This window comes from Strigops habroptila, chromosome 20, assembly GCF_004027225.2.
Source record: "Strigops habroptila isolate Jane chromosome 20, bStrHab1.2.pri, whole genome shotgun sequence".
In the NCBI taxonomy this organism is placed as follows: Eukaryota; Metazoa; Chordata; class Aves; order Psittaciformes; family Psittacidae; genus Strigops; species Strigops habroptila.
Window position 1 is genome coordinate 19,264 of NC_044296.2, and position 9,805 is coordinate 29,068.

Sequence of the window (9,805 nt, forward strand, 5' to 3'; positions counted from 1 at the left end):
TGGGATTGAGCTGGGAGCAACTGGGTCCTTGCTGGGAACAACTGGGACCGTGCTGGGGACAACTGGGACCGTACTAGGATCAACTGGGAGGGTCCTGGCAGCAACTTGGAATGAATGCGAGCAACTGGGGTCGTGCTGGGTTAACTGGGATGGTGCTGGGAGCAACTGGGATCATGCTGGGAGCAACTGGGACTGCGCTGGGAGCAACTGGGACCATGCTGGTGGCAACTGGGATCATGCTGGGAGCACCTGGTTCTGTCCTGGGAGCAACTGGGAACAATTGGGAGCATCTGGGATCATGCTGGGAGCAACTGGGATGCACTGGGAGCAACTGCGACCACGCTGGGAGCAAAGGGGACATTTCTGGGGTAACTGGGACCATGCTGAGAGCAACTGGGAGGGTCCTGGCAGCAACTGGGAACGATTGGGAGCAACTGGGATCATGGCCAGAGCAACTGGGAACATGCTGGGGACAATTGGCACCATGCTGGGATCAACTGGGACCATGCCGGGAGCAACTGGGACCATGCCAGGAGCAACCAGGATCATGCTGGGAGCAATTGGGTTCACGCAGAGAGCAACTGGGAATGATTTGGAGCAACTTGCACACTGCTGGGAGCAACTGGGACCGTGCTGGGAGCAACTGGGAACATGCTGAGGACAACTGGGATCATGCTGGAAGCAACTGGGAACGACTGGATGCAACTTGGACTGTGCTGGGAGCAACTTGGACCGTGCTGGTGGCAAGTGGGAACGAGCTAGGAGCAACTGGGACCATGCTGGGAGCAACTGGGAATGACTGGAAGCAACTTGGACCATGCTGGGGGCAACTGGGACCATGCTGGGAGCAACTGAGACCATGCTAGTGGCAACTGGGATGGTGCTGGGAGCACCTGGTTCCGTCCTGGGAGCAACTGGGAATGGTTGGCAGCAACTGGGATAATGCTGGGAGCAACTGGGATGTATTGGGAGCAACTGGGAACGATTGGAGCAACTGGGATCATGCTGGGAGCAACAGGGACCGTGCTCGGAGCAACTGGGAATGATTGGGATCAACTGGGATCATGCTGGGTACAACTGGGATGTACTGGGAGCAACTGGGAACGATTGGGAGTGACTGGGATCATGCTGGGAGCAACTGGGATGTATTGGGAGCAACTGGGAATGATTGGGAGCAACTGGGATCATTCTGGGAGCAACTGGGATGTACTAGGAGCAACTGGGAACGATTGGGAGCAACTGGGATCATGCTGGGAGCAACAGGGACCGTGCTCGGAGCAACTGGGAATGATTGGGATCAACTGGGATCATGCTGGGTACAACTGGGATGTACTGGGAGCAACTGGGAGCTTCCTGGGAGCAACTGGAACTGTGCTGGGAGCAACTGGGATCATGCTGGGAGCAACTGGGTTCACGCTGAGAGGAACTGGGAATGATTTGGAGCAACTTGCACCATGCTGGGAGCATCTGGGACCTTTCTGGGGGCAACTGGGAACGTGCTGGGAGCAACTGGGACCTTTCTGGGGGCAACTGGAACGGTGCTGGGAGCAACTGCGACCATGCTGAGAGCAAAGGGGACCTTTCTGGGAATGATTGGGAACATGCTGAGAGCAACTGGGAGGGTCCTGGCAGCAACTGGGAACACTTAGGAGCAACTGGTATCATGCTGGGTTAACTGGGATCGAGCTGGGAGCAACTGGGAATGTGCCGGGGGCAACTGGGAACATGCTGGCAGCAACTGGGGTGTACTGGAAGCAACTGGGACCATGCTGGGGGCAACTGGGACCATGCTGGGGGCAACTGGGATGGTGCTGGGATTACCTGGTTCCGTCCTGGGAGCTACTGGGAAGGATTGGGAGCAACTGGGATCATGCTGGGAGCAAGTGGGATCAAGCTGGGAGCAACTGGGACCGTGCTGGGAGCAACTGGGATCGAGCTGGGAGCAACTGGGAACGTGCTGCAAGCAACTTGGACTGTGCTGGGAGCAACTGGGACCATGCTGGCAGCAACTGAGACCGTGCTGGGAGCGACTGGGATCGAGCTGGGAGCATCTGGGACCGTGCTGGGAGCAACTGGGCCCGTGCTGGTGGAAACTGGGATGTACTGGGAGCAACTGGGATCATGCTGGGAGCAACTGGCATCATGCTCAGAGCAACTAGGAATATGCTGGGGACAACTGGCATCGTGCTGGGATCAACTGGGACCATGCTGGGAGCAACTGGGACCATGCTGGGAGCAATTGGGTTCATGCTGAGAGCAACTGGGAATGATTTGAAGCAACTGGGACCTTTCTGGGGGCAACTGGAACCATGCTGGGAGCAACTGGGATGTGCTGGGATCAACTGGGACCATGCTGGGAGCAAAGGGGACCTTTCTGGGGGCAACTGTGATCGTGCTGAGAGCATCTGGGAGGGTCCTGGCAGCAACTGGGAACGATTTGAGCAACTGGGATCATGCTGGGTTAACTGGGATCGAGCTGGGAGCAATCGGGACCGTGCTGGGAGCAACTGGGACCATGCTGGGAGCAACTGGGATCGTGCTGGGAGCACCTGGTTCCATCCTGGGAGCAACTGGGATGCACTGGGAGCAACTGGGATCATGCTGGGAGCAACTGGGATGCACTGGGAGCAACTGCGACCATGCTGGGAACAAAGGGGACCTTTCTGGGAACGATTGGGAACATGCTGAGAGCAACTGGGAGGGTCCTTGCAGCAACTGGGAACACTTAGGAGCAACTGGTATCATGCTGGGTTAACTGGGATCGAGCTGGGAGCAACTGGGAATGTGCTGGGGGCAACTCGGGTGTACTGGAAGCAACTAGGACCATGCTGGGGGCAACTGGGACCATGCTGGGGGCAACTGGGACCGTGCTGGGAGGAACTGGGACCATGCTGGGGGCAACTGAGACTGTGCTGGTGGATACTGGGATGTACTGGAAGAAACTGGGACCGTGCCGGGATCAATTGGGAACGCCTGGAATCAACTTGGACTGTGCTGGGGGCAACTGGGATCATGCAGGGAGCAATTGGGTTCACGCTGAGAGCAACTGGGAATGTTTTGGAGCAACTTGCACCATCCTGGGAGCAACTGAGACCCTGCTGGGAGCAACTGGGATGTACTGGAAGCAACTGGGATCATGCTGGGAGCAATTGGGATGCACTGGGAGCAACTGGGACCATGCTGGTGGCAACTGGGATGGTGCTGGGAGCACCTGGTTCCGTCCTGGGAGCAACTGGGAACGATTGGGAGCAACTGGGATCATGCTGGGAGCAACTGGGATGCACTGGGAGCAACTGCGACCACGCTGGGAGCAAAGGGGACCTTTCTGGGGGCAACTGGGACCATGCTGAGAGCAACTGGGAGGGTCCTGGAAGCAACTGGGAACGATTGGGAGCAACTGGGATCGTGCTGAGACTGGGAATGATTGGGAGCAACTGGGACCATGCTCGGAGCAACTCGTTCCATGCTGGGAGCAACTGGGACCGTGCAGGGAGCAACTGGTTCCATGCTGGTGGCAACTGGCATCATGCTCAGAGCAACTGGGAACATGCTGGGGACAACTGGCACCGTGCTGGGATCAACTGGGACCATGCCGGGAGCAACTGGGATCATGCTGGGAGCAATTGGGTTCACGCTGAGAGCAACTGGGAATGATTTGGAGCAATTTGCACAGTGCTGGGAGCAACTGGGATAGAGCTGGGAGCAACTGGGAATGATTGGGAGCAACTGGGATCGTGCTCAGAGCAACTGGGAACATGCTGGGGACAAATGGTGTCGTGCTGGGATCAACTGGGACCGTGCTGGGACCAACTGGGACCGTGATGGGAGCAACTGGGACTGTACTGGGAGGAACTGGGACCTTTCTGGGGGCAACTGGGATCGTGCTGGAAGCAACTGGGAACGACTGGAAGCAACTTGGAGTGTGCTGAGAGCAACTTGGACCATGCTGGCGGCAAGTAGGAAAGAGCTGGGCGCAACTGGGAACATGCTGGGAGCAACTGGGAATGACTGGAAGCAACTTGGACCATGCTGGGGGCAACTGGGACCGTGCTGGGAGCAACTGGGACCATGCTGGGAGCAACTGGGACCATGCTAGTGGCAACTGGGATGGTGCTGGGAGCACCTGGTTCCATCCTGGGAGCTACTGGGAACGATTGGGAGGAACTGGGATGTATTGGGAGCAACTGGGAACGATTGGGAGCAACTGGGACCGTGCTCGGAGCAACTGGGAATGATTGGGAGTAACTGAGATGTACTGGGATCAACTGCAAGCCTACTGGGAGCAACTGGGACCATGCTGGGATCAACTGGGAACGCCTGGAATCAATTTAGACTGTGCTTGGAGCAACTGGGTTCCTGCTGGGAGCAATTGGGTTCATGCTGAGAGCAACTGGGAATGATTTGGAGCAACTTGCACCCTGCTGGGAGAAACTGGGATGTAATGGGAGCAACTGGGACCTTTCTGGGGGCAACTGGGATTGTGCTAGGAGCAACTGGGACCGTGCTGGGAGCAACTGGGATGTACTGGGAGCAACTGGGACCATGCTGGCGGCAACTGGGATCATGCTGGGAGTAACTGGGAATGCCTGGAATCAACTTGGACTGTGCTGGGAGCAACTGGGACCGTGCTGGGGGCAACTGGGACCATGCTGGGGGCAACTGGGACCATGCTGGTGGCAACTGGGATCGTGCTGGGAGCACCTGCTTCCATCCTGGGAGCAACTGGGATGCACTGGGGGCAACTGGGATCATGCTGGGAGCAACTGGGATGCACTGGGAGCAACTGCGACCATGCTGGGAGCAAAGGGGACCTTTCTGGGAACGATTGGGACCATGCTGAGAGCAACTGGGAGGGTCCTTGCAGCAACTGGGAACACTTAGGAGCAACTGGTATCATGCTGGGTTAACTGGGATCGAGCTGGGAGCCACTGGGATCATACTGGGAGCAACTGGGATGTAATGGGAGCAACTGGGAACAATTGGGAGCAACTGGGATGGTGCTGGGAGTGCCTGGTTCCGTCCTGGGAGCAACTGGGAACAATTGGGAGGAACTGGGATCATGCTGGGAGCAACTGGGATGTACTGGGAGCAACTGGGAACATGCTGGGGACAAATGGTATCGTGCTGGGATCAACTGGGACCATGCTGGGAGGAACTGGGACCTTTCTGGGGGCAACTGGGATCGTGCTGGAAGCAACTGGGAACGACTGGACGCAACTTGGACCATGCTGGGGGCAACTGGGACCGTGCTGGGAGCAACTGGTTCCATCCTGGGAGCAACTGTCAACGATTGGGAGCAACTTGGATCATGCTGGGAGCAACCGGGATGCACTGGGAGCAACTGCGACCATGCTGGTGGCAACTGGGATCGTGCTGGGAGTACCTGGTTCCGCCCTTGGAGCAACTGGGATGCACTGGGAGCGTGCTGGGAGCAACTGAGATGTGCTGAGGGCAACTGAGTTCATGATGAGAGCAACTGAGAATGATTTAGAGCAACTGGGACTACGCTGGGAGCAACTGGGATGTAGTGGGAGCAACTGGGACCACGCTGGGAGCAACTGGGATTGTGCTGGCAGCAACCGGGACTGTGCTGGGAGCAATTGGGACCATGCTGGGAGGAACTGGGACCTTTCTGGGGGCTACTGGGATCGTACTGGAAGCAACTGGGAACGACTGGAAGCAACTGGAATCATGCTGGGGGCAACTTGGACTGTTCTGGGAGCAAGTGGGACGTGCTGGGAGCAACTGGGATGTACTGGAAGCAACTTGGACCATGCTGGGGTAACTGGGACCATGCTGGTTGCAACTGGGATGGTGCTGGGAGCACGTGGTTCCGTCCTGGCAGCAACTGGGAACGATTGGAAGCAACTGGGATCATGCTGGGAGCAACTGGGATGTGCTTGGAGCAAATGGGAATGATTGGGAGCAACTGGGTCCTTGCTGGGAGCAACTGGGACCATGCTGGAGACAACTGGGATCGAGATGGGAGCAACGGGGACCATGCTGGGAGCAACTGGGACCGTGCTGGGAGCAACTGGCATCATGCTCAGAGCAACTGGGAACATGCTGGGGACAACTGGCATCGTGCTGGTAGCAACTGGGAACATTCTGAGATCAACTGGGAACATGCTGGTATCAACTGGGACAATGCTGGAAGCAAGTGGGACTGTGCTGGGAGCAACTGGGTACATGCTGAGAACAACTGGCATCGTGCTAGGAGCAACTGGGACCGTGCTGGGATCAACTGGGATCAACTTGGACCGTGCTAGGGGCAACTGGGATCGTGCTGGAAGCAACTGGGAATGACTGGAAGCAATTGGAATCATGCTGGGGGCAACTTGGACTGTGCTGGGAGCAACTGGGACCGTGCTGGCGGCAAGTGGGATCGTGCTGGGAGCAACTGGGATGTACTGGAAGCAACTTGGACCATGCTGGGGTAACTGGGACCATGCTGCGAGCAACTGGGACTGTGCTGGGAGCGACTGGGATCGAGCTGGGAGCAACTGGGACTGTGCTGGGAGGAAAAGGGACGATGATGGGAGCAAAAGGGACCGTGCTGGGAGCGACTGGGTTCGAGCTGGGAGCAACTGGGACCTTTCTGGGGGCAACAGGGACCGTGCTGGGAGCAAGTGGGACCATGCTGGGAGCAACTGGGACCATGATGGGAGCAAAAGGGACCGTGCTGGGAGCAACTGGGGTCGTGCTGGGAGCAACTGGGATCATGCTGGGAGCAACAGGGACTGTGCTGGGAGCAACTGGGAGCGTGCTGGCAGCAAGTGGGAACATGCTGGGAGCAACTGGGATCATGCTGGGAGCAACTGGGATCGTGCTGGGAGAAACTGGGATCATGCTGGGAGCAACAGGGACAGTACTGGGAGCAACTGGGATCATGCTGGGAGCAACAGGGACCATGCTGGGAGCGACTGGGACCATGCTGGTGGCAACTGGGATTGTGCTGGGAGCACCTGGGATGCACTGGGAGCAACTGGGACCACGCTGGGAGCAACTGGGATTGTGCTGGCAGCAACCGGGACTGTGCTGGGAGCAACTGGGACTGTGCTGGGAGCAACTGAGATGTGCTGAGGGCAACTGAGTCCATGATGAGAGAGAATCTGGGAATGACTTAGAGCAACTGGGACCACGCTGGGAGCAACTGGGATGTACTGGGAGCAACTGGGAACGATTGGGAGAAACTGTGACCATGCTGGGAGCAACTGGGACCTTTCTGGGGGCAACTGGGATCATGCTGGAAGCAACTGGGAACGACTGGAAGTAACTTGGACTGTGCTGGGAGCAAGTGGGACTGTGCTGGGAGCAACTGGGATGTACTGGAAGCAACTAGGGCCATGCTGGGGGCAACTGGGACCTTTCTGGGAGCAACGGGATGTGCTGGGAGCAACTGGGAACGATTGGGAGAAACTCTGACCATGCTGGGAGCAACTGGGACCGTGCTGGGAGCGACTGGGATCGAGCTGGGAGCAACTGGGACCGTGCTGGGAGCAACTGGGACCATGCAGGGAGCAACTGGGATCAAGCTGGGAGCAACTGGGAACGTGCTGGGAGCAACTATGGTGTACTGGGAGCAACTGGGACCATGCTGGTGGCAACTGGGATCGTGCTGGGAGCACCTGGTTCCACCCTGGGAGAATCTGGGAACATTTGGGAGGAACTGGGATCATGCTGGGAGCAAGTGGGATGCACTGGGAGCAACTGGGACCATGCTGGGAGCAACTGGGACCATGATGGGAGCAACTGGGACCGTGCCGGGATCAACTTGGACCGTGCTGTGGGCAACTGAGATGGTCCTGGGAGCAACTGGGATGTACTGGGAGCAACTGGGACCTTTCTGGGGGCAACTAGGATCATGCTGGGAGCACGTGGGCACATCTGGAAGCAACTTGGACTGTGCTGGGAGCAACTGGGACCGTGCTGGCGGCAAGTGGGAACGTGCTGGGAGCAACTGGCATCGTGCTGGGAGCAACTGGGATGTCATGGATGCAACTTGGACCATGCTGGGAGCAACTGGGACCATGCTGGGAGCAACTGGCATCATGCTCACAGCAACTGGGAACATGCTAGGAACAACTGGCATCGTGCTGGCATCAACTGGGACCATGCTGGGAGCAACTGGGAATGTGCTGGGAGCAAATGGGACCGTCCTGGGAGCAACTGGGATTGTGCTGGGAGCAATTTGGACCATGCTGGGAGCAACTGGGATGTACTGGGAGGAACTGGGACCGTCCTGGGAGCAACTGGCATCGTGCTGCGAGTAACTGGGACTGTGCTGGGAGCAACTGGTTCCATGCTGGGAGCAACAGGAAATGTTTGGGATCAACTGGGACCATGCTGGGAGCAACTGGGACAGTACTGGGAGCAACTGGGACCGTGCTTTGATCAAATTGGACCGTGCTGGGGGCAGCTGAGACTGTGCTGGGAGCAATTGGGTTCACGCTGAGAGCAACTGGGAATGATTTAGAGCAACTGGGACCGTGCTGGGAGCAACTGGTTCCATGCTGGTGGCAACTGGCATCATGCTCAGAGCAACTGGGAACATGCTGGGGACAACAGGCATCGTGCTCGGATCAGCTGGGACCATGCTGGAAGCAACTGGGACTGTGCTGGGAGAAACTGGTTCCATGCTGGGAGCAACAGGAAATGTTTGGGATCAACTGGGACCATGCTGCGAGCAACTGGGACTGTGATGGGAGCAACTGGGACCGTGCATGGGAGCAACTGGGATCGAGCTGGGAGCAACTGGGACCATGCTGGGAGTAACTGGGATCGAGCTGGGAGCAACTAGGGCCATGATGGGAGCAACTGGGACCATGGTGGTGGAAACTGGGAGGTACTGGGAGCAACTGGGACGTTACTGGGAGCAACTGGGACCGTGCTGGGATCAATTTGGACCGTCCTGGGGGCAACTGGACTGTGCTGGGAGCAATTGGGTTCACGCTGGGAGCAACTGGGAATGATTTGGAGCAACTTGCACCGTGCTGGGAGCAACTGGGATCGTGCTGGGAGCAACTGGGAATGATTTAGAGCAACTGGGACCACGTTGGGAGCAAAGGGGACTTTTCTGGGGTCAACTGGGACCGTGCTGGGAGCAACTGGGAGGGTCCTGGCAGCAACTGGGAACGATTTGAGCAACTGGGATCATGCTGGGTTAACTGGAGTCGAGCTGGGAGCAACTGGGACCACGCTGGGAGCAACTGGGACCGTGCTGGGAGCAACTGGCATCATGCTCAGAGCAACTGGGACCATGCTGCGGACAACTGGCATTGTGCTGGGATCAACTGGGACTATGCTGGGAGCAACTGGGACCGTTCTGGAAGCAACTGGGAGCGTGCTGGAGCAACTGGGACTGTGCTGAGAGCAACTGGGATGTACTGGGAGCAACTGGGACCGTGATGGGAGCAACTGGGAATGACTGGAAGCAACTAGAATCATGCTGGGGGCAATTTAGACTGTGCGGGGAGCAACTGGGACCATGCTGGTGGCAACTGGGATCGTGCTGGGAGCACCTTGTTCCATAATGGCAGCAATTGCCGAGGTGAGTATCTGAATTGCCGAGGTGAGTATCTCCAGAGAGGACGCCTTTAACACCGGAGCGGGGGGAAGCACAGCGTCCCGGAGCCTCAGTTCGGAGTGACGAGAGCGACCGAGGGAGCCTCAAGTCCTCGACAGGACTTGCCCAGGAGCCGGCAGCTCAGCTCACGCGAGCAGCTGACTCACAGGGGGCGGCGCCAGGAGTGACGGCACCAGCCCTCAGTGGGGAAAAACCCATCCCAGGGAGCGCGAGTGACCA